Raw genomic sequence first — 27,030 nt, 5'->3', positions numbered from 1 at the left:
AGTGCGGACGAATGTAAGATAGCCATGCAAAGAAAATGGCAACATCTCATGCCAATCTTTGTATGTAACAACCATCTTCTGGATAATCTTCTTGATGTTCTTGTTAGCAGCTTCAACAGCCCCATTCATCTTGGGTCTATAGGTAGAAGAATTATGATGTGCGATCTTGAACTCGCTACACAACTCTTTCATCATCTTGTTGTTCAAGTTAGATCCATTATCAGTAATGATCTTGTCTGGCACACCATATCGGTATATGAGTTGGTTCTTGATAAACTTCACAACCACCTGCCTGGTCACATTTGCATACGATGCCTCTTCAACCCACTTGATGAAGTAATCAATATCTATGAGAATAAAACGGTGACCGTTTGACGCCTTTGGTTCAATCATGCTTATCATGTCAATTCCCCACATGGAGAAAGGCCATGGTGAGGAAATAACATTTAGAAGTGTCGGGGGAATATGAATCTTATCCGCATAAATCTGACACTTATGGCATTTCTTCACATATTTGCAGCACTCAGACTCCATTGTTTGTCAATAGTATCTTGCTCTCAACATCTTCTTAGCCATAACATGTCGATTGGAATGGGTACCAAATGAACCTTCATGGACTTCAGTCATCAACAGGTCTGCTTCGTGTCTATCCATGCATCTGAGCAAAACCATGTCAAAATTCCTCTTATAAAGCACATCACCATTGAGGTAGAAACTTCCAGATAATCTCCTTAAAGTCTTCCTATCTTTAACAGATGCCCCAGGCGGGTAAATCTGACTCTGAAGAAAACATTTGATATCATAATACCATGGCTTATCATCTTTCACTTCTTCAACTACAAACACATGAGCTGGTCTATCTAAGCGCATCACAGTAATATTGGGGATTTTATTCTAATATTTCACGATAATCATTGAAGCAAGCGTAGCAAGAGCATCTGCCATCCGATTCTCATCTCGAGGAATTTGATGGAAGTCAACCTCAATAAAGAAAGTTGAAATCCTCCTCGCATAATCTCTATATGGGATGATGCCAGGCTGATTCGTTTCCCATTCACCTTTAATCTGGTTAACAACAAGGGCCGAATAACCATAAACATCAAGATGTTTGATCCTAAGATCAATACACTCTTCCAAACCCATAATACAGGCCTCATGCTCTGCCAATTATTCGTGCATTTGAAAGTTAGCCTTGATGTAAAAGGAAAATGTTTGCCCTGAGGAGTAATAATCACTGCCCCAATACCATTTCCATACTAATTAACAACGCCATCGAACACCATACCCCATCGGGAACCAGGCTTCGACCCTTCATCAAGTGTAGGCTCATCGCAATCTTTCATCTTCAAATACAAAATCTCCTCATCCGGGAAGTCGTACTGATTAGACTGATAATCCTCAATTGGTTGATGTGCCAAGTGGTCAGCCTAGATACTACCTTTGGTAGCTTTTTGAGCTCGATACTCAATATCATACTCAGACAACAACATCTGCCAACGGGCAATCCTCCCAGTTAAAGCAGGCTTCTCAAAGATATACTTGATTGGATCCATTTTGGATATCAACCAAGTTGTATGATTCAGCATATACTGGCGTAAACGCTTAGCAGCCCAAACCAAAGCACAACATGTCTTCTCAAGCATTGAGTACCGAGACTCACAATCAGTGAACTTCTTACTCAGATAGTATATAGCATACTCTTTTTTGCCTGATTCATCTTGCTGACCAAGGACACAACCCATGGAATCATCAAGCACGGTCAAGTATATAATCAATGGTCTCCCTTCAACAGGCGGAGACAGAATCAGAGGCTCAGACAGATACTCTTTGGTACTGTCAAAGGCCTTCTGGAAATCCTCGGTCCAATCATGACGTTGATCTTTCCGGAGGAGCTTGATTATGGGTGCACATGTGGCAGTCATGTGGGATATAAAACTCGAAATGTAATTCAAGCGGTCAAGAAAACCTCGGACTTGCTTCTCAGTTCTAGGCGCATGCATCTCTTGTATTGCTTTGACCTTGGCAAGATTGACTTCAATACCTCTTTCGTTGATAATGAAGCCCAATAACTTGGCGGAACGGACTCCAAATGTACACTTGTTCTGATTCAGGCGGAGTTTGTACTTCCTCAAACCCTGAAAATGCTTCAACAAGTGCTCTACATGTTCAACTTCCGTTTTCGACTTTGCAATCATATCATCAACATATACCTCGATCTCTTTGTGCATCATATCATGAAACAAGGTAGTCATAGCGCGTTGATACCTGGCTCCAACGTTCTTCAAACCGAAGGGCATCACTCGATAACAGAATGTTCCCCAAGGTGTGATGAATGTTGTCTTCTCCATATCCTCGGCTTCCATTTTAATCTGATTATAACCGGAAAATCCGTCCATAAATGAGAAGACATTTGGATTTAGTTGTATTGTCTACCAACATATTAATGTGTGGTAGAGGAAAATCATCTTTCGAACTAGCTTTATTCAAGTCTCGATAGTCCATACACATTCGGACTTTTCCATCTTTCTTAGGCACAGGCACAATATTGGCAACCCATTGAGGATATGTAGAAGTCACCAAAAACCCTGCATCAATTTGCTTTTGAACTTCTTCTTTAGTCTTCACTGCCATATCAGGATGAGTTCATCTGAGCTTTTTCTTCACACGCACACACTCAGGCTTCAACGACAAGAAATGTTGCACAATATCAGTATCTAGACCAGGCATGTCTTCATACGACCAGGCAAAGACGTCGACATATTCTCGTAGCAACTCAATCAACCCCTTCTTAATACACTCTTCAAGGAGTGCCCCAATATTCACTTCACGAATGCAGTCTTCAGACCCCAAGTTGACTGTTTCCTGATTCTCAAGATGCGGCTGAATGATCTTCTCCTCGTGCTCAAGCAGACGGGTAATCTCATCAGGAATCTCTTCAACATCATCTTCTTCAGCCTCAAATACAGGGAACTCAAAATTGGGAGATGGTGTTGGATCATTATGTTCAATGGGTTTGATCAACCTGCATAATGATTTTGAGTATAAAAGAGATTTCAAATTTCAAACAAGGAAAATCATTATGCAGATGATAAGATTGATTTTATTCTCTTTTTAGGGTTTTATGGTGATCACCAATTTCATGCAAAAAGAAAAAAGGAAAAATAATTTGGAAAAACAATCATTTAATATGTGATTATGGAATGAATATCATTGTGTTAATAAAATATGTGCCAAGAATGTCATCACTTCTCCTTTTGGCATGGGAGAAGGGTTTTCAAACAAAATGAGCACATTACGTTGACTTATGGATAACTGTTGGAACATCAACAGTGACCCAATTATTGTAGATTCCACCGGGTATGACAAAGTTACCAAGGTTTTCCTCTTCATCATCTTCAACAATGCCAGCAGCTTCCTGATCTTCAACTGTGTGGATGAAACCTCCACTCTGGAACAACCCACACTCATTGGAAACACCAGAAGAATACCTTATGCCAGCCCGAGATTTATTATCTTCCAATTTGATCATTTTCCCCAAACCATTAGTTGCACCATGCTTGATGGCTAACTTCGCACCATTGTAGGAGACAAATGAAGAAAGTCCTTTCCTTGAAGGCTCAGCAATAGACAAGGCTTGGAACGGAGTCCCAACCTCATCCTCAACGTCAATATAGGAAAAGGAAGATGAATGACTGACCAAGAGAGCCTTCCCTCCGCCTATCACCACCAGCTTCTTGTTTTTCATGAACTTCAATTTTTGGTGTAGGGTGGATGTCACAGCGCCTTCCTCGTGAATCCATGGTCTGCCCAGCAAACAGCTGTAAGACGGATGAATACCCATGAACTGGAAAGTGATCTGGAAATCACTAGGTCGAATCTTGATCGGGAGTTCTAATTCGCCGATCACGGTTTTGCGCGATCCATCAAACGCCTTCACTACCACTCCATTCTGCCTCATGGGAGGCCCCTGGTAAGAAAGTTTAGCCAGAGTGGATTTTGGCAAAGTATCATCCTTACAGTTCATAGAAATGTAACATCTCATTACGATTCTGAAGTATTTTAATCATTCCTTGATTAAACATCTCTCAGATGTCCTTTCTAACTTGTCGGCATCCTCTCTCATTGATAATGCACACCTGGCACCTATCATGGTCATGTTCATAGTGGCTGAGTTCACACAACAGCTTATGCATCTCGACCAAAGATTGCCTTATGTCATTAACATACATGACTTTATATTTTCCAGGGCAACCCTGGACCATATTCACAGCAGCTTTCCCATGCTCGGGCAATGGGTTCTTGTTCACATTAGGACCTACATCCTCGAAAAACAATATACTGATTCTCACAAGGTCTTGCACCTTGGTCTTCATCGGGTACCAGTTGTCCACATCATCTCCGAGAGCACCGGAATGATATACACAATGTAGTTCTGGCTTATACCACCACTGAGGGTTGGTAGGTAAGCAGGAGGGTCTTATGGAGTAATCAGCTTTCTATCGATCAAAGATGGATAGAGCTCAGCGTAAGTCATCGGAATCATGTCAAAAGTTACCCTCTTCCTCTCGTAGTTGCTGGTGCTGGCATTATTGTTGTTTCGAGGTTGGTAGGCCTACTGTTGGCGATGTTATTGTTGTTGTTGTTGATGATGAATTCTCGAAAAGCAGGTGATATATGAGCCACCTGGTGTTGGCTGACGGCAGGAAGCACAACCTTCCTCTTCATAGAGGGCCTTCTCTTAATATGGGAGGGCATAGCATGTGCCTCTCCCTCCTTATTCTTAGAGAAGCTCCCATATCTCTTTGCTGAAGAGCTGTCATCCCTAGACAAACGTCCTTCACGGACCCCTTCTTCCAGTCTCATTCCCATATTCACCATTTCGGTGAAGTCTAAGGGAGCATTAGCGATCATCCTCTCATAGTAGAAAGAGCTCAAAGTCTTTAAAAAGATCTTTATCATCTCTTTCTCTTCTAGGGGTGGCACTATGTGAGCTGCCAACTCGCGCCATCTCTGGGCGTACTCTTTGAAAGTCTCTTTCTCTTTCTGGGACATTGCCCTCAACTGGTCCCTATCAGGAGCCATATCCATATTATACTTGTATTGCTTGACGAAAGCCTCACCAAGACCGTTGAAGGAGAGGATGTTCGCACTCTCCAAACCCATGTACCACCAAAGAGCAGCACCTGATAAGCTATCCTGGAAGTAATGGATAAGCAGTTGGTCATTATCAGTCTGAGTTGACATCTTACGAGCATACATCACAAGATGGCTGAGCGGGCATGTATTTCCCTTGTATTTATCAAAGTCAGGTACTTTGAATTTAATAGGTATCTTCATATTGGGCACTAGGCACAACTCAGCAACACTTTTACCAAAAAGGTCGTTACCCCTCAGAGTCTTCAGTTCCTTGCGCAGCTCAAGGAATTGGTCTTTCATCTCATCCATCTTTTCATAAACATTCGGGCTCTCAGATGGCTCGGAATGATAGATGATGTCTTCAACTCGGGGCAAGGTGTGCACAACGGGAGGTGGCACAGAAAGGACCGGGCTAGATGTCGGCAGAGAAGCGAGAGTAGGAGAAAAACCCTCGGGCACAAAGTTGGCGGGCATTCACCAAGGGAACCCGACTGGCATAGAAGAAGCGAAATGGGTTGTTGTAGCAGGCACAGTTGCAGAAGCGGCCTCAGAAATAACAGTCCTCTAGGGAGGAGTTGCAGGAGTAGGCGAAGCTTGACTCTGGGCGGCCAGCACTGACTCCATCATGGCAGTCAACCTAGCAACCTCTTCTTTCAAATCCCGGTTCTCTTGCTCTAAGTGCTCCATCATCTTTGGATGATTAGCTCTTGTGTTATACTAGTGCGTCAGCTTGTCTTCAAAATAAATGAAGAGCAAAGAGTTAGACCATTGATCAAGAGCTAGGAACAAAACCTGCTTATGCATATGATGCATGCAATGCTTGTGCATATGGTTTGTTTTTAATTAGAGGAACTTTTAGAGATCTATTTGCAAATATTTGAAAATATTAATCTTTTAAGACATATATGGAATACTCATAGCAATAATATTTGGAAAAAATTTTACACCAAAGAAATAGTACAGTTTTGGTAACCAAAATACAATACAAGAGAGAAGGAGAATAAACATCCTATGGATCCCTAGAAACAATCGTCCAAAGCTCTCGAGATTGGAAGATAAGTTGCACGAAGCCTCTTCACCTGTCTCTCATAAGCTGCTTCCATATTAGCCTTCTCCTTAGCGAGCCGATCATACTTCCTCTTCCAAAACCTGGATGACTGAGGAAGAATAGAAGTACCCACGTCATCAGGCTCATCAATGACATGATACTCTAGAAACTCTATCACTGCATCCTTATCTCTAAGTTGCTGAAGAAGTTTCTCTCGCTCACGAACCCAAGCACGCGAACGGTCTACACCTCTCAAATCCTCTACTCCTTGATTAGGGAAGGTTGAAGGCCCAACCAAAACCTTAGGGGTAGGTCTCGGATAATCATAAGGCATGCGGTACTCGAGAGCTCTCTTCCTCACCCAAGCGGTGTAGGGTTCCAAAGCTATACAATTCTTCGGACCAAGCTCTTTCCTTCCCTTCCTATGAACTTTGCGCCAGGCGTGGACCATCATATTCTTCAAGTTCTAGGGATCTTTACCCTCTTGAAAGAACACACCTTCCAACAGAATGTTGTTAGGTTTATCCTTTAAGGGGAACCCAAGCTGACGGCGAGCCAAAGCAGGGTTGTAGTTAATTCCACCACATGTACCAAAAAGAGGCACATTGGAGAATTCTACACAAGAATCAATAATCTGTACACCGTCATAAACACGGTTATACCAATAGATATCATCATTAGTGAGAGACATAAGTCTCGTGGACCACCGTAGACATCCCTTGTTCTCCTTGAAGGAGAGCGTCTGAGGCAAGTGCGAAATAAACCACTTGTACCACAGAGGCAGACAACACACAATGGATCCACCACCCTTTGCATTCCTCATATGCAAAGATAAATAAGTGTCACCCAACAAAGTCATAACGGGATTAAGAGAAGAGAAAATCCTAATAGCGTTCTAAAATTCTGGCATAGTCAGAATTCAGATGTTCTACTCCAAGTCATGACATCTGATCCAACATTATCACTAATACAGCAAGACAATTATACAATTTAAACCCTGTACTAATATACACATGTACACAGATGTCACGACATCTGCTTCTATGTCACCCTAGAATGGAGGAACACCTAGTTCTGTGCATCTGGTAGAAAGACTCGGTAGAGAGCAACCATAGCTAAAACTTTTGTTATTTTCGTACACAGTTATCAGCAAGATGTCTCAATAGTGATTTGGACATCATCTGTTACATAAATCCAGTTTGCTGGCCTTGTACTTGTATTTCCTAAAATAAAGTCACGCGAGTTCCCCTAAATTCCACATCTAGGTTACTAACAAATAGGCTATTTGTTAGGTTCATTACAAGTAGTTCAGTTGTTAGTTTCCTGGATTTTAGCCTGAGAAAATTACTGAAACAGAAAAACTAATCATCCTACAATTCAACACATGCTGTCAGGAATGAAAGTTACAACATTCAGTTTGACAACCAGACATAAACCTCATGCTGATTCAGTTATGTCCCTCAAAACTGACTGTGCTAAATTTTCTCTACTGCAATAGACTAACCAGTCTCTACTTCAGTATCAGCATACATGACTAACTGTCAAGACATCCAGTTTGACAGTTTCACAATGATCCTTTGCCCAGGTATGTTATCCTCTTGATAGCCAGACTGAATTAAATACTGAACTGAAGCAGACAAACCAACCTGCCTATTATTCAGTATATGTTGTTAATGACGAATGTCAAAACATTCGGATTGACATTCAAACAGAAGGCTATGTATCAGGTATGTTATTATCTTGATAAGCAGACTGAATTACAAGCTGAGTTATGGTAGACAGGATTATAACATGCAGAAGGTAAACAAACATAGGAAATTGTTAACCCAGTTCGAGGCAACATCACCTACTCTGGGGGCATACCAAGCCAGGAAGAAAATCCACTATCAGCAGTATTAATTCAGAGTTAAACTCCCCCGTTTACAACTCTTCACTTAATGCCTACCCAATGCAATCTATACCTAGGAACTCCTAGATAGAAACCTCCAGTTTCCATTCCTATCACTACAAATACAATGTGATGTTAAACAACTTGAACTTGCTTCACAGCTTCATTCAAGAACAAACAACTCTTACCTACAGGCTTTGAGTTACAAATACTCTCAGCTTTGAACACTAAGAAACACATGGTAACCTTCCCACGGGTTGGGAGGTTTACCTCACACACACCCCTAATTTTTCATTCTAAGAGGCTTACCGAAAACTAGGTTACAATATGCTATTTATAACCTAATCACCCAACTGGATTTGGGCCTTCAGAAATCGCAGCAAACTTCTTCTTTGCTGTTACAAAGTCAGCAGAAACTTTCTGCTACAAATAAGGTCTTCAAGATTTTAGTTCCTAAAATCTCTCCATATTTAGAGCATATATATTCTGATTGAGTCTTTAAGACCTCCACATGGAAGTTAGGATATTCACCAAATATCCTCACTAATCCCAGAATATATACTGAATTACTTAATTCAGTTTTCTACACATGTGCGACGTCACAGGCATGATGTCGTGACATCGTACATGACATGTTGGTCCAGATGTTGAACTTCTTCAACCCAACATGTTAAAACAACAGAGATGATTACATTATTTGTTTTACAAAATTAATGCCAATCCTAAGGTATTAACAATCTCCCCCTTTGGCAAATTTTAGCTAAAACAAATAAGCCTCTGTCATTATCTCCACCACCACAAACACAAAAGTTGGTGTACATGAGGAAGTAGAGGTACAAGAATCAGTTGCATCAAAATTCTTCTCCTCAACAGTAGAGCTTCCTAAAGAATATGTAATGCTGAGTACATAGATAATGTAACACAGATCACAAGACACAACTGTCCTCTTAACTCAGATCACAAGGCACAAGTGATATACACAATTAGTGACTTTGTTGCCTGAAGCCGACTTCTGCTTGCTACCACATTTTGCTTGACTCTGGTACATTCTCAGGACAATATTCCTCTCCCCCTTTTTAGCTGAACATTTGCAAATGAACCCTTCACAAAACCAGATCCAGGTGCAGTTTGCCCAAACCTTAACATACCCCATGGTTTAGAGGGAATGAAGTGTTTCTCTTGTGAGAACAGGAGTGCTGATACATCCTTTAAATAGTCCAGCCCGAGCTTAGGAATTAACGGTAGAAATAAATGCTTGGTCAAGATTCATTAATATTTGCTGAGAAACAGTCAGAGAATCACCAACAAAATCGCAGACTATCTTTGAATACCTTTTATAACTCTTGACTGTTTCTTTTCCGAAATAACAATTGCAGTGTATGAAGACTATTCCATATATGCAGTCAGACACGTTGCACGCGATGTCTTAACATTCAATACGGCTTTTGCCTGTATTCTTCCTATCATCATTTCCTTAGACCACTTTCGTACCTCCAGTAGGCGCTGGACATCTGGCATCACTACATCCAGAATCACAAACAACAGTAGGTGGTTACTCCCCCTGAACCACACAGCTGTAACATTCAGGCTTGTCCTAATATATCAACAATAATAGACACATCACATCTATATTTCCTCATGACTGTGAGTTTTAGAGGGAAATAACAATATTGTCCAAGGCAATGTCATGACATCCGGTCAGACATTCTTCTGCTCACTCAGCCTTGATACTCACCACATCATCTCAATAACTAACAAGGTGCCATAGCTTGTTATCTGAGAACACATTGACCACAAGCTTGATGATTACTTGCAGCACAAGGACAAAACTCCCCCTGGCATGAACAACCAACTCTCCTCTTGAACTTGGAGATCACACATGAACATATCCAACACCCCGCAGTTGGACCTGCACATACTTCCTGATTCAAAGAGAACCCAGACCACTTGATGAATGGAAAACATAAGACGCATCTTCATGTCTTCAAGAGCACACCCTCTATTCAACCCTCTTAGCTGAACACATCCACACTCTGTGTCAATCTCTCTTCTAACCAGAGAAGAGAACCACTTCACAAAATGTTCTAACATGAGTTAGGACATCCTTCACAACATAACTCCATCTGATACTCTTCAGATATCACTGAGTTATTGTCTTGATCCACAAGAGCCCAGACAGAACTTGGGAAATATACATTCTCATCCCATTAGAAGAGATAATCTTCCATAGATAGCTCAGAACTCCTACCATAAGCTCCAAGAGATGAATAGAAAACACCTCCTTTTGTCTTCAACTTACTACTTTTCTGCTCAAAAGTAATTTGTCTCAGACTTTCCTCAAGAATAATCATATGCCAGATGTTGATCATCTTGATTCTTCGTACTCACTTCTGAGATAGACCAACTGCCACTGCTTGATTACCTCCTTCATGAATCCTCATATGAAAAAGTCAAATGCCACTTTTTGACCTCTCCAAGTTTATCAGACTTCTCCCAAAGATATGTTGACCTTCCAAGTGAGACTTGAACTTCAAGCTACATGTTAAACAGAACTTAGATTCTCTAAGACATGAACATGTAACATCTTCTCCATCCAGCAACTCCAAAGAACTGCAATGAGAACGACCTTTTTGAAGTACCCAATCTACAGCTCTGTAGACCCTTCTATCTTAAGTTGATGTGCCACTTCACCAACTAAGATTCTGATGTTGAACCAAATGTCATAACATTATGTTTTAACATTTAGCTGTTGAATTCAGCTCCTTCTTCTGCCACTTGAAAGAACTTCCTCCCTACACAGAACAAGAGTTCAATGCTCTCATAGACTTGATTGTGGAACCAAGTTTGAGTAAACAACCTCCATCCTGCAGGTTTGCAGTTAAGTCATCCAAGCTCACACCCTGATGAATCCCTGCTTCTTTACCAAAGACATCAGACACTCTGATGCATGAGTCTTCAGAAGGACCAGTTAGAGACTAACCCTTCAGCTATACCAAGGATTCCACTTCCTAAAGCAAAGTTGTTTCCATGATGTTAAGAATGTTGCCACTTGTTCTTAACTCCACAGTGTGCATTAGCCAATGCACTTCCTTACCTATATCAGAAATAAACTGATCCAAGTAACCACCATCAAGACTATGATGTCTTCTTCTTCTTGTACACACCAAGGCTGAACATGTTTCTTGCCAGGAAACCTTTTCAGAGATCATATGCTCTTGCTGCCACCAAAGAGATAGATCATAAACCAATGTACTATCCTTCCTGTGATTCTGCACAGAATCTTGAAGATGAGATGTTCCAACATCTTTAAGAACATCAGTTATCTGGAGCTCCAAGGATAATCAATTAAATACTTGTACTTGGCACAAGTAGACATTGATCTTAAATCCTTTCCCAATTATCCTTTTAGATACTTCCACCATAAGAATACTTTGAAAATACTCTTCTTGTGTCAAGATCTTCTGCTTGCAAGCACCTCAATAGTTTTGAGAATCTTTCCAGATTAGATTCACCCTTAGGAATGAGAGAGATGAATCCTTCCTTGCAAATGTGTCACACAACAACCAAAACCCATGTGACACAGGTCAACAGCCAACCAGACCCTAGGCTGCCCAAACGTGAGGAGGTTAATCAAAGCTCCCCCTCAAATTAACAAGCATGGAAACTCCACACCAATATCCATGCATTGTACACAAATGTCTCAACATGACATACACCATCCCTACCAGTGGCACTAACTCTATGAGTTATACCTATACATACTCCAATCACACCAATTAGACTCCAGCTGACCATAAGTACTAGTGAAAAATCAACACCAGTCAATAATAGATATGCATTGCCAGAGCATACAACCTCAACCAGCCTCTGAATCTTCATATTCTCACTCCTTGAAAGAACTGCCACTTCTGAGCGTGGTGTTTGAATAACAAGATTCATGGTTCTAATCCTCTTAAATGAAATAGCAATCAGGTTACCCCATTATTGACTTCTAACATCCAGAGGCCTTGTCTTCCCACACAACATAGTAGTCCAGAGAACAACTATCCAGCCCTGATCAATTTACAGGAATAGGACAAACAACAGGAAATTGCACAATGTCACATCTCAACCAGGTCCACTTCTAGAGATCAGACTTCTAAAAGTGACCTTCTTGAGCACACACACAGTTGACCCTACCCTTGTCAACTTAGCACACACAAATGTCTCCTCTTCCAGGTCAGGAGTAGGTTCCAAACAAAAATATCCCTTTGTTTGACACCTGAAACATCTGCTCTTCAACTAGTAGCTGCATACTTGTTGAACAACATGTTCTAATATCACATAGAACATTAGTTCCACCTCCTTGGAACAAACCCTCCTTGAAAATCTTCAATGTCTTCATATACACTACCCAAGAGAGTAAAAGAATCAGTGATCAGGTGATTCTTACCATCCTGAAGTGAGAACGTCATGATGGGTGGACTTGAGGAGACTTAGTAGGTTATGATGAAATCTTGAATACATCAGCCTTTCATCCACATGAGGAGAAACTACATCAGAGTTTGAGTTTTGCCAGGTATTATGCAGCGGAAATCATAATACAACTCAACCTATGAACACACATTTCACCAGATCAGCCTCCAAGAACCTACCATGTTTGAATATGATTCAAAACTAGCACAGCTGTCCCACACAAAGGCCAATTGCCAATCTCCAGAGGCAGGTGCACGTAGTTCCTGTCATGAATAGTACATCCACATACTTCAAGGGACCATTCAAGGAAAGCACAGAACCTTCTACAGGTTCCAACATCAGTACTAACATAACTCCTTGCACGATACCAGAAAGTATCACCCATGGATCTCATCCAGAAGCAGAACAAGATGCCTGCTCTGATACCATTTGAAAATTCTGGCATAGTCAGAATTCAGATGTTCTACTCCAAGTCATGACATCTGATCCAACATTATCACTAATACAGCAAGACAATTATACAATTTAAACCCTGTACTAATATACACATGTACACAGATGTCACGACATCTGCTTCTATGTCACCCTAGAATGGAGGAACACCTAGTTCTGTGCATCTGGTAGAAAGACTTAGTAGAGAGCAACCATAGCTCTAACTTTTGTTCTTTTCCTACACAGTTAGTAGCAAGATGTCTCAATAGTGATTTGGACATCATCTGTTACATAAATCCAGTTTGCTGGCCTTGTACTTGTATTTCCTAAAATAAAGTCACGCGAGTTCCCCTAAATTCCACATCTAGGTTACTAACAAATAGGCTATTTGTTAGGTTCATTACATGTAGTTCAGTTGTTAGTTTCCTGGATTTTAGCCTGAGAAAATTACTGAAACAGAAAAACTAATCATCCTACAATTCAGCACATGTTGTCAGGAATGAATGTTACAAGATTCAGTTTGACAACCAGACACAAACCTCATGGTAATTCAGTTATGTCCCTGAAAACCGACTGTGCTAAATTTGCTTTACTACAATAGACTAACCAGTCTCTACTTCAGTATCAGCATACATGACTAACTGTCAAGACATCCAGTTTGACAGTTTCACAATGATCCTTTGCCCAGGTCTGTTATCCTCTTGATAGCCAGACTGAATTAAATATTGAACTGAAGCAGACAAACCAACCTGCCTATTATTCAGTATATGTTGTTACTGACGAATGTTAAAACATTCGGATTGACATTCAAAAAGAAGGCTATGTATCAGGTCTGTTATTATCTTGATAAGCAGACTGAATTACAAGCTGAGTTATGGCAGACAGGATTATAACATGCAGAAGGTAAACAAAGACAGGAAATTGTTAACCCAGTTCGGTGCAACATCACCTACTCTGGGGGCATACCAAGCCAGGAAGAAGATCCACTATCAGCAATATTAATTCAGAGTTAAACTCCCCCGTTTACAACTCTTCACTTAATCCCTACCCAATTCAATCTATACCTAGGAACTCCTAGATAGAAACCTCCAGTTTTCATTCCTATCACTACAAATACAATGTAATGTTAAACAACTTGAACTTGCTTCACATCTTCATTCAAGAACAAACAACTCTTACCTACAGGCTTTGAGTTACAAATACTCTCAGCTTTGAACACTGAGAAACACATGGTAACCTTCCCACAGGTTTGGAGGTTTACCTCACACACACCCCTAATTTTTCATTCTAAGAGGCTTACCGAAAACTAGGTTACAATATGCTATTTATAACCTAATCACCCAACTGGATTTGGGCCTTCAGAAATCGCAGCAAACTTCTTCTTTGCTGTTACAAAGTCAGCAGAAACTTTCTGCTACAAATAAGGTCTTCAAGATTTTAGTTCCTAAAATCTCTCCATATATATCTCCATATTTAGAGCATATATATTCTGATTGAGTCTTTAAGACCTCCACATGGAAGTTAGGATATTCACCAAATATCCTCACTAATCCCAGAATATATACTGAATTACTTAATTCAGTTTTCTACACATGTGCGACGTCACAGGCATGATGTCGTGACATCGTACATGACATGTTGGTCCAGATGTTGAACTTCTTCAACCCAACATGTTAAAACAACAGAGATGATTACATTATTTGTTTTACAAAATTAATGCCAATCCTAAGGTATTAACAATCTCCCCCTTTGGCAAATTTTAGCTAAAACAAATAAGCCTCTGTCATTATCTCCACCACCACAAACACAAAAGTTGGTGTACATGAGGAAGTAGAGGTACAAGAATCAGTTGCATCAAAATTCTTCTCCTCAACAGTAGAGCTTCCTGAAGAATATGTAATGCTGAGTACATAGATAATGTAACACAGATCACAAGACACAACTGTCCTCTTAACTCAGATCACAAGGCACACGTGATATACACAGTTAGTGACTTTGTTGCCTGAAGCCAACTTCTGCTTGCTACCACATTTTGCTTGACACAGTTGGTGACTTTGGCGTCCTCACTCATGGTCTTCCCAAACAAAGTAGCTTGGGCAATGAGAAAATCAGATGGGAGACCTTGAATTCCACCTTTGGTAGTCATATGAGCAACAATATCAGATACATCTATGTGAAGCATATCAGCAATCTCTTGGGAAGAAGGAACCCTCTCCAAGCCACTGAACGAAAACTGATCTAAGATATGTATACCCACATGATAGGCATACTCCTTAAGTGTAGGCAAAAGCTGGAAATCCGGAAAAGTGAAGCAACGGTACAGAGGATCGTAGAACTGCACCAACACACTCATCACACCTGCATCCACCTGGGTAGAAAGAATAGACAGAAGCTTCCCATGGAGAGCTTTGAATTCCAAAGGCTCTAATACATAAGATGCCAAACTCCTTAACTCTTTCAAGTCGGGTTGTCTGAAACTGTACTTCTTCGTATTCCTTATTTGCTTATCCATGTCTGAAAATTTGCAAATAGACCTCTTAAGTTCCTTAAAATTTTTCATTATTGATAATATGGGTGCAAATGAATGCATGAATGCATGGATGCAACAATCACACTCAAGGATCAAGAAAGTCACACCACACAAAGGTCACGGGATGGCTCAAGTCATCATCAATATCAATCATCCATTTTGGTGGATTATGGTTTACACTTTATCAACACCCAAGTTCCATTGATATTGATGATATACGAGAACGGATCAACCGCGAATCAAGGGTTTATTGTAAGTCACGAGCATGGAGTCTCAGTTAAGAACCACCCAAAGGGAGTGTACTATGGTTAAACCTGACGATCATGTTCTAAAAGAGGTCCCCATAGTCATCATCTCATCTTTCAGATACTATTGGATAAAACGACTACTCGTATTCCAAAAATATTCTCAAGAGAGACTCTTATGAGTGTAGTATCGCGTAACAATCATATCAAATCTTACACTTGAACGACCTTCACACTACGTCCTAAAATAGGCCAAGATGGGCTAGGTATCTAAGGTCCTTGGCTTCTAAGGTTTATATTGGAAAGAGTAATGCCTAACCACGACTACCCGTGTGACATTATTGATCCCAACAAGACCTCCACCAAGTGAATGCGCTTGCAAGTCAACTTGCTAAGGAATAACTCCACATAAGTCAACAAGACTATGCCATTCTCCTATCATAAGTACACTCGAGTTCGGGTATATAACTCATCTTATAAGAAACCACCAAGCATACAAACAATTGATATATATATCAAGCAATTCATTCATTACAAACAATACAGTCATCCCAAATTTGCACAAAAATATGTCACAAATAAATATAAACATATAACACATACAAGCAAAAAGTAGGCTAAACCCATTAGGAATCAATTCCCCAACAGAGTTGCCACTTTTCTATAGCGGGGTATTCGTTACCTTATGGTTTATTGACTAAACCAAAAGAAAACATACAATTCGAGTCGCCGCCGCACTTTTATTTATCCAAAGGAAAGGTTAAAAATCGAACAAAAACCAAGTAAGAAGTCTTATCAAATCAAAAACTAATAAAAATGTCAGAGATCTAGGTAAGGGGGTTGGTTATGAAATGGGAAGTTTTTACGCACCCAAAATATCCTTAGTACTCTAAGGGAACCTCTTTTTGCAAATGTGTGTTGTAGGTTGGTATTTGTGAAAATATGTGAAAAAGATTGGGGGGATGAGAAGAGAATGAATTATATTTACAATTTTGTTGTTTGAATGGATGAACCCATTGCCTACGTACCATCACAAAGGTAGGATCAAAACCTCGTAGTTCGGGGTAAAAATCTCAAAGATTGGTGAATTGATTTGACCAAAAGCCTTAAGGTCTTTTGTTATCAAAGGGAGAAAACTCAACCTAAATCAACAATCCACCATGTGAGGAGAGCTTCAACATACTAGTGAGGGGTTAACCCTATAATAAGTATGAAAGACTTATAGCCCAATCACTAAGGATAAGGTGAGGTTTACATCAACCACTATGATAACTCAAACCTTTGACTAATGTTTATGAAAAGGTTTTAACAAAGGTGTCCATTGGAACCACAAAAACAAACTTGAAGTGAGTTGGATTTACAAGTTAATTTATTTAAAAAATGAAGTCAAATTTGAATTAAGGTTTATTCACAATGAGTATTGATGAAAATATTTTGAAAAGTCAAAGGCATAAGGCCTTGGTTTCTAATTTCAAACAAAGTCAAAGTTTGCACATAAAGAGTTTGGCTTGGGTTAGAGTGGAGAGAAGAAGAGAAGGGCTAGTCCTAAAGCATACAAAGATAAGAGAAAAGATAAAACCCTTGGAGTTCCTTTTCTTTAAATCATATAGATGATTCAAGATGCTCCTTTCCTTTGGACTTAGCAAACAACTCAAGCAATCAAACAATTATATACTCAAGCTCCTAGGATCTCCATTTGGCTTGTCTCTCTTAACTTGGCTACTCATGATAATGGTCCCCCTTATTATCTCATGATGGAATCCCTATCACACAAGAGCAAACATCAAAAAGTTCATAACACAATAAGAGGAACGGACAAAGAATAAGTTTTGGAAAGGAAGTCCTTTGAAGTCAACTTTTAACATTTAGAATTCTAAAGGCATGAGGCCTAGTTGCTCTTCAACAAATTTAGCATTCTAAAGGCATGAGGCCTAGTTGCTCTTTAACTCCTTTAAGCATAGGTATATCCTAATTCTAAGTCCTTTCTCCTTTTTTGCATTGGGTTCTCAAAAGAAAAGCAAAACCAACACAAGGCAACAATATATGTATATACAATAATGAGCTCAAATGAGCAAAAGGAAAATGACATAAACATAAAATATATGCTCAAGTGAGCAAAGGGAAAAGCAATATGAATAAATGAGCAAGAAGTAAATTGCATTAAAGTAAATTGCATTAAAGTAAACTGCAAGAAATTAAAAGCTCAAATTAAAGTTAGTAATTAGTGGTTATGTTAGTTTGTCATGAGACAATTTAGTGATATGTTAAGCAATCGTAAATGGACTAATGTAGTAGTCACACCTATCTGAGGTTGGTCAATAAAACTATAGGCAAATAAACACAAGTTAGAGATCATGACTAGTAAGCCAAGCTCCAAAAAACTAGCCATGGCAAATGAAAAGAGAAAGGCCTTGTATGGAATTTAGGTTTTTTGCTTGACCAAGAAGCAACCTATCTTGGACACAAAGCAACTCACTTGATCATGGATCAAGTTGAGTTTGATTTGGATCAAAGAGGGTTAAGCCTCTCATATGTCAAGACCAACCATAAGACATTAACTCATTGGCCAAAATAAAAAGAAATAAGATGAAGATGAAATGAAAAGGAAAGAGAAATAAAGTGTCAAAACACAATTGGTCAAAAGTGAATCAAATTATCATCAACCAATGCTAAACAGAAGAGAAATGAAGATTAGAAGTCAACAAGTCAAACATATTTTTTTGGGATTTTTGGAATTAAAATAAATGCAAAAATAAAATGGACAAAATATGGTCAAACCTTAAATTCAATTCAAATCAACTTCAATAAGTCCAATTAAATTCTCATAGGTCTAACATGGTCAAACAAGGTTTGACAAATTTTTTCAACAATTTTTGAAATCAGAAACTATTTCAAAATCAATTAAAAACAATAAAATTAACACAATATGAATTAAAATCTCAAATAAATCTCAAATCAGTTAAGAAATTGATGAGACTATTTTTGATTGACTTATCATGATCCATATGTGTTAAGAAAATATTTTTGGATTTTTCAGATATCAAAATGTATTTAAAATGAATTAAAAACTATTCAAAACCAAATATTTCATAAAAAAAATATTAAATGAAGTCCCAAAAATAATAAAAAATCAAAATATGAAACTAGATTTTTCAAAAAAAATTTTGGCATTGGTCTCATATATTTGTGACTTCAAATAAAATATTTATGAATTTTTGAAAATAAAAGGAATTAAATGGAATTAATCAGAAAATAAGAAAATAGAAAAATGCGCTGCCATTGGATTTGTCTCATTAATTGACGTGGCATGATCACACGGTCCAGAAGCGCGGATGCACGAAACACCTTGGTCAAACACATCACACTTTGAATTAAAACAAGTCCACAAGATGGAAGGCCACGATTATAACATTCTACCAAGATCCAATGGCCTGGAAGCTCCCACTTGGGGATGGTGGTGGAAACCACCATCTTCTCTGGCCAACTAACTGTTTCCGGCCACCACGCGCAGGGATTTCAACCTTAATGAAAATGAAAAATAATGGTATCAAAATGAAGCTCGGGTGATGTACATCACCCTTGTAACCTTGGATCTTCCTCAATGTTTCTATTTAGAGAGAAACAAGAGCTTGAAGATCATGGTGTTTGATCTGAAAAGTCACAATTCATGAAATTAAGACCACTACTGGCCTGCCTTATGCTTGAGGACTTTAGAAAACAGCACAAACTCAAGCAATTCACATTGTATAGCAAGATCCAGATCAAAATAGTTTGGTGATATACCTCTGAAATGCAGCTTTGAACAACACGATCTCTCTAAGCTTTTAATCCAAATTTGATTTGAAGATGTAATGATGATGCAAGGCTAAGGAATTAAGACTTGAAGATCAACTAAGGATGTTGAAATTCAAGCTTGAAATTGAGATATGAAAACTGAAATTCCTTTGAGTGAGGTTTGGTTTTCAATCCAGCAGCGTTTCAGATCTCCTTCAGGTTGGTTTTTGAATGAGCAAGCACTTCTATTTATACCTGAAATGGAGGCAAGGTAGTGCAATGCTCGTGTGCATGAAAATTCGACCTTCCATGCATGGGCCTGCACAAGCGCGTGCAAAGCCCAAAAATGAATGGAATTGCAGGCTGAGATCAAGTATCGGGTGATTTGGACGTGCAGATGGCTTGGCATTAGCTTGTACATCAAGTTATAAAGTGAATGGAATTGCATGCTGAGATCAAGTATCATGTGAGTAATGGTTTGAAAGGTCTTGGAATAAAGAACAAAAGTTATGTTGGGCAAAACAAAAGTTATGAAAACTGGCTGTGAAGTTTGAGGTACAAAACATGTTTAGGTTCCTTTTGAAAAATTCTGCCAAAACCAAGCAACTTCAAGCCCTTCTGTTTCAATGATCAAAGTTGTAGAAATTTTCAATATGATCAATTTAGACTCAAATTTTGCATCATTTGGATTTTTAATGAGAAAGTTATGGATACTTGAAGTTGGACATTTTTCAAATTCAATGGTTTTGGTCCAAAGTGACCTATAATGTTTTGTATTATCACATGTGTTTCTTTTAGGATTATATAATTTTGTACAACATAACATTTGAAGTAGACATCTTAAGATTTCCAATTCAATTGGCCTCACCTCAAAATCATAAAAAATAAGGAATTTAGGTCCTTGGGAAGTTGACCCAAAATTAGGGTTTCGGTCAAAATGACCTATAATATTTTGAAATGAATGATGACCTTCCAAGTTTCAAATTGATTTTTGATGAACATGAAAGTTGTTCATATGGTTCGTAAGAACAATATTTCTTTTGGGGTCATCTTCATTTGATAAACACATAAAAAGTTATATCTCAGTGATCTTCAGTTTAGTTAGATGACTTGACCGATCAACTTCTCAAGGACAAACCTCAAATCTTGATGAATGAATGATTGAGGATACTCACATAGGCTCATATATGCATAAAATAATGAATGAAAGAACTTCCCTTGATTGAATTTGATCATAGGTTGAGGTTGCTTCATGAGCAAGGCACAGTCGATGCATAGTTGAATTAGGGTTTCCTTGGGAAACAATCCTCAAGCCCTTTGGGTTATCCTGATCAAATTGATAAATTGAGATACTTGGTAGACATATATGATGATTAGGAACTTTGTGGACCATTTTCATGCTTGTTCTCATCTTCATCTACCCACTTCATTGAGCATAAGAGCCTCCTAGGAGCATTGTGAGCACATGATTACTTGAGCTTCAAAACAAAAAGAGTTAGTGACATATTTTTATGCTTTTGGTTAGTAATCAAAATAAGAAAAGCAACAATATACAATTCAAGCATGCTTGGTGGTCTCAAACCACTCACACAAGTCCCAACCCTAGGGTTAAAGGAGCCACACATGCTATGATCCTTGAGGAAATGCATTGAGCAACTGATATGATGCCATGAGGGATCTTAGGGTCAAAGTTAGGGTCTTACACCCAGACTCCATGCTCGTGACTTGCAACAAACCCTTGATTCTTGGTTGATCCAATCAAGTCTTATCAATATCAATGGAACTTGGGAGTTGATAAGGTGTAAATCATAATCCACCAAAATGGATGATTGATCTTGACAATGACTTGATTCATCCCTTGACCTTTGTTTGCCTTGTGTGTGATCCCTTATTTGTGATTGTTGCATTAATGCATTCATGCGCATCATAACATTCATCACACGAAAATTTCAAGGAACTAAGGTATCATTTACAAATACTTTCAGACCATGGATTGTGGACGAAGGAACACTAAGAAGTACAGTTTCAGATGTCCCGATTTGAAAGAGTTAAGGAAGATAACATCTTTTGTATTAGATACCTTAGACTTCAAACAACGTCATGGGAAGCTTCTGTCCATCTTGTCTATTGATGTAGTGGAAGGACTCTTGAGTGTATTGGTGTAGTTATATGATCCTCTCTACGATTGTTTCACTTTCCCATATTTTCAGCTTGTACCTACCTTGGAGGAGTATTCTCATCTTTTGGGGATACCTGTTTCTAGTATAGTGCCTTTTAGTGGACTGGAGGAGATTCCCCTATCTAGTATTATTGCTAAAGCTCTTCACTTGAAGAAGTCTGAGATAGAGGCTCATTGGGTGAAGAAAGGAGGATTATTTGGGTTGCCATATGTTTTCCTTATCAAGGAAGCTACTACTTTTACTCAAGCTGGTAGTGTGGATGCTTTTGAAGCTATCTTTCTGTTGCTCATCTATGGATTAGCTTTGTTCCCTAACTTTGACGGTTTTGTTGATGTTAACGCCATTAGACTTTTCATGATTGGGAATCCCGTGCCTACTTTGTTGTGTGATATGTATTTCTCTTTGCATCTAAGGAATTCTAAAGGTGGTGGAACTATTGTATGTTGCATTCCTCTTCTATACAAGTGGTTTATTTCGCACTTGCCTCAGACACCTGCTTTTGTGGAGAACAAACAATGTCTAAGGTGGTCTCAGAGACTTATGTCTCTCACTAATGATGATATAGTTTGCTATGATCCGTCCTTAAGCAGCTTGAAGATTATTGATAGTTGTGGTGAATTCTCTGATGTGCCTCTCATTGGTACACAAGGAGGAATTAACTACAACCCTGCTTTGGCTCGTGGTCAGCTTGGGTTCCCCTTGAGAGAAAAACCTAATAACATGTTGTTAGAAGGTCTTTTCTATCAAGAGGGTAAAGATCCCTAACATTTGAAGCAGAAGATTTGCATGCTTGGCATAATGTGCATAGGAAAGGAAGATCTGAGCTTGGTCCGTGCAATTGTTTAGCTTTGGAAGGTTACACTCTTTGGGTGAAGAAGAGAGCTTTCGAGTTGAAGATGCCTTATCCTTGTGAAAGACCTATGTCTATGGTTGTGGTTGAGCCATTAACTCTCCTTAACCAAGATGTAGAGGAGTTTGAAGACACGCTAGTCAAGATGAAGCAAGAGAAGGATATGTGGGAAGAGCATTTCCGTTCTTTGAGCAAAAAGCATGAAGAGTTGCAGTTGGAGTCTAAGGATAAAGATGCACTGATTGAGCTACTTGAAGACCGAGTGACAAAGAGACAGAGAGAGCCAGAGGTTTCATCTTATAGCATGCCTCAACCTTCCTTTGCTTGGAAGAAGATTATTGACCAGCTTGTCCTCGAGAAGAATCAGATGAAGGCTTCTTTTGAGACCGAGATCCGTCGCATCCAAAGGAAATATGCGCCTTCAGCCAGATCTTCCGACATCGTTGTTAGGGATCCTTAGGATGACTAGTCTCCTTTTCTCTTGTATATTTTTATTTTGGTTTCTGAAATTGTACTTAGTGTAATCCTTCCAATTTATATAAATAAAAAGAAATTTTTGGTCACAATAGATTATTGCCATTTAAGCATTATATATTTGCAAATGATATAGTAAGTTCCTTGAAAAATAAAAATAATCAAGCATTGCATTCCATGCATCATTTGCATAAGCAGGTTTTTTCCAGGTGTCTTATTGGTGTTTCTTCTGTGCTTTAGCCAAGCTGACTCACCGGTACAACACCAGGGCCAATCATCAGAAATTTATGGAACATCTAGAGCAAGAGAACAGAGATCTAAAGGACGAGATTGCCCGACTGACTGTCATGATGGAGTCAGTTATTGCTGCTCAGAGCCAAGCTTCTCCAACACCTGTAACTCCTCCCGCGAGGACTGTTACTTCAGAAGTGGTTACCTCTATCGTACCTGCTACTACCTCCCACTTTGAACCAAACCTGCCTGTTAGATTCCCGTGGGGAATGGCGCCCAACTTTGTGCCAGAAGGCTTTGCTCCTACATTTGCTTCCATGCCAGCATCTAGCCCGGTCATGTCCGTACCACCTCCAGTTGTGCACACTTTGCCTCGCGTAGAGGATACCATCTATCATTCTGAGTCGTCTGAGGGCCCGAACGTCTATGAGAAGATGGACGAAATGAAAGACCAATTTCTTGAGCTACGTAAGGAATTGAAAACGCTGAGAGGTAAAGATTTGTTTGGGAAAAGTGTCACCGAATTGTGTTTGGTACCCAATGTTAAAATCCCAGTGAAGTTCAAAAGTGCCTGACTTTGAAAAATATAAGGGGAATTCTTGTCATCTCAGTCATCTTATGATGTATGCTCGCAAGATGTCAACTCAGACAGATAATGACCAATTGCTTATTCACTACTTCTAGGATAGCCTGACTGGTGTTGCACTCCGTTGGTATATGGGGTTGGATAGTGCAAGCATCCGCACTTTCAATGACTTATGAGAGGCTTTTGTGAAGCAATACAAGTACAATGTGGATAGGGCGCCGGATAAAGACCAATTTAGGTCTATATCTCAGAAAGATAAAGAGATATTCAAAGAGTAGGCGTAGAGATGGAAGGAGTGGGCTTCCCAGATCACTCCTCCTTTAGAGGAGAAAGAGATGACAAAGATCTTCTTGAAAACCCTGAGTTCATTTTATTATGAACGCATGATCGCCAGTGCCCCCAGTGATTTTACCGAAATGGTAAATATGGGGATGGGACTTGAAGAAGGGGTCCATGAAGGACGTTTGTCAAGAGATGAGGCGTCAGCAAGTAAGAGGTATGGCAGTGGTTTCAGCAAGAAGAAGGACTGTGAGACAAATGCAATTTCCAGTGAGAGGCAGAGGAGGCCTCAAATCTGAAGAAATCCACCACCCCGTCAACATCATCATCAAGTATCTTCCGTTATTCCAGTATTTTCTAATAAACAAACAACACCCATTCAATAACAACAACATCAACGTCAACAACAACAACTGCAACAAAGAACGAAGACCTACAACAACAACAATACCAACAACAATCATCATCAGCAGAACTTTGAGAGGAAGAAGGTCTCTTTTGACCCTATTCCTATGTCGTATGCAGAGTTGTATCCCTCCTTGGTTCTCAAGAACCTTATTCAACCGAGGAACCCACCGTAGATCCCAGAACCACTTCCTTGGTGGTATAAACCTGAGCTTCGTTGTGCTTTTCATCAAGGAGCACCCGGACATGATATTGAAAATTGTTATCCATTGAAGTATGAGGTTCAAAAGCTTATGAAGAGTTGTATGGTGTCCTTTAAGGAACGCGCGCCAAATGTGAAAGCAAACCCTTTGCCCGGTCATGGGAACTCTTCAGTGAATATGGTGGACGGTTGTCCTAGAGAATTCAAGGTTTTTGATGTCCGGTTTATCCGAAGATCTTTGGTGCAGATGCACAAAGATATTTGTATGGTGAGTGACTGTAAACATGACCATGATGGTTGTGTTGTTTGTAGTGTGGACCCAAGAGGGTGTGATATGGTGAAAAGGGACATCCAACGTCTGATGGATGAAGGCATGATTAAGATTGTTCAATCCCGTCATGCAGATGATCATGTCAATGTCATAGTGCCCGTTTTCATGCAACAAGAGCGGTTGGTAATCCAGTATGATAGCAGCAACAACAAGAATGCCAGACAAAGATCAGTATCATCGTTGGTAATACGGTTAGTGGGCTCAGTCCCGTATTCATCTAATAAGGCTGTACCGTACCAGTACAATGCTACAACGATGAAGAATGGTCAAGAGATCCCGTTACCTACGACTAGTTCAGTGGTGAGCATTGTTGATGTTACGAAGGTGACCCGCAGTGGTCGAGTGTTTGGGCCAGTCGTCCCAGAAAGTAAAGAGGAAATGAGTGTTGGTAAGAAAGTGGAGGTACCCAATTTAAATCTAGTTGGTTGTTCAAAGGATAAGTCTGGTGAATCCAGCAACTTGAAATCCAATGATGATGATGAGGTACTTCGATTGATTAAAAGGAGTGAATTTAATGTGGTTGAGCAGCTGCTCCAGACTCCCTCGAAGATTTTAGTGTTGTCTCTTCTTTTAAATTCGGAAGCGCACAGAGAAGCACTACAGAGAGTTCTCGAACAAGCATATGTAGAGCAAGATGTTACTGTGGATCAGTTTGATCACATTATGGCCAACATCACTTCATGCAATAATTTGAGCTTCTGTGACGAAGAACTCCCCGAGGAGGGAAGAAATCATAACCTAGCTTTGCATATTTCAATGAACTGTAAGGAAGATGCTTTGTCAAATGTGCTTGTTGACACCATTTCGTCACTCAATGTGCTTCCAAATTCAACTTTGTCGAAGTTATCCTACCAAGGAGCGCCCATGAGGTATAGTGGGGTAATTGTCAAAGCCTTTGATGGCTCGCGCAAAACAGTTATTGGTGAAGTGGACCTTCTAGTTAAGATAGGTCCGAGTGATTTTCAAATTACTTTTTAAGTAATGGACATCCACCTGGCCTACATCTGTTTATAGGGAAGGCCATGGATTCATGAGGCAGGAGTTGTTACCTCCACTCTGCACCAGAAACTCAAATTTGTCAAAGAATGGCAAGCTTGTGATTGTTGGAGGAGAGAAGGTGCTGTTGGTTAGCCATCTGTCATCTTTCTCATATGTTGAAGCTGAGGATGAGGTTGGAACTCCGTTCCAAGCCTTATTTATTGCTATTGAGAAGAGAGTTAGGGCACCTATGTCCTCGTTCAAAGATGCTCAGAAGATTGTTGAAGAAGGTACCGTTGACCAATGGGGGCGCATGGTAGAGGTCTCCGACAACAAAGGCAGAACCGGTTTGGGGTTTCAGAGGGGGTCGTCAGTTGTTAGATCTGAAGATATGCAACTTAGCTTCCGTAGAGGAGGGTTCATTCATGGCAATGAACAACACTTAGCTGCTGTGCTAGAGGATAGCGAAGAGGAAGACTGCACCAACTTTGTAACGCATGGAAGGACATGCAACAATTGGACTGCTGTTGATATTCCTGTTATTTTTCATCGATCGAAGTAATTACTCTAAAATGTTTTTAAAATCCTTCTCCTATGCCTAAGGGAGAAGTGAACATTGTTTAGGCGTTTTAAATTGATCATCAATAAAATTAATTCTATTCATCCACATCTTTGATGTTTATTTTTACTTTTTGCTTTATTCTGAAATGGTAATCATAAAAAACATAAATATACAATATAATTGTCCATCTGCATAATATTTGGTCACAAATTCACTTCTCTAATATCAAAATATCAAATCATTATGCAGGTTGGTTCCTAACCCCATTGAATACAATGATCCTAATCCTTCTCCAAATTTTGAATTCCTTGTGTTTGAGGCTGAGGAGGAAAGTGATGTAGAAGTAAGTGAGGAATTGTCTCGTCTTCTTGAGCAAGATGAAAAGATTATTTAGTCGTTTGAAGAGCAGATTGAGCTAGTCAACTTGGGTTCCGAGGATGATGT

The sequence above is a fragment of the Lathyrus oleraceus genome, chromosome 2, assembly GCF_024323335.1.
Source record: "Lathyrus oleraceus cultivar Zhongwan6 chromosome 2, CAAS_Psat_ZW6_1.0, whole genome shotgun sequence".
NCBI lineage: Eukaryota > Viridiplantae > Streptophyta > Magnoliopsida > Fabales > Fabaceae > Lathyrus > Lathyrus oleraceus.
Note: the sequence above shows the minus strand (reverse complement) of the source record.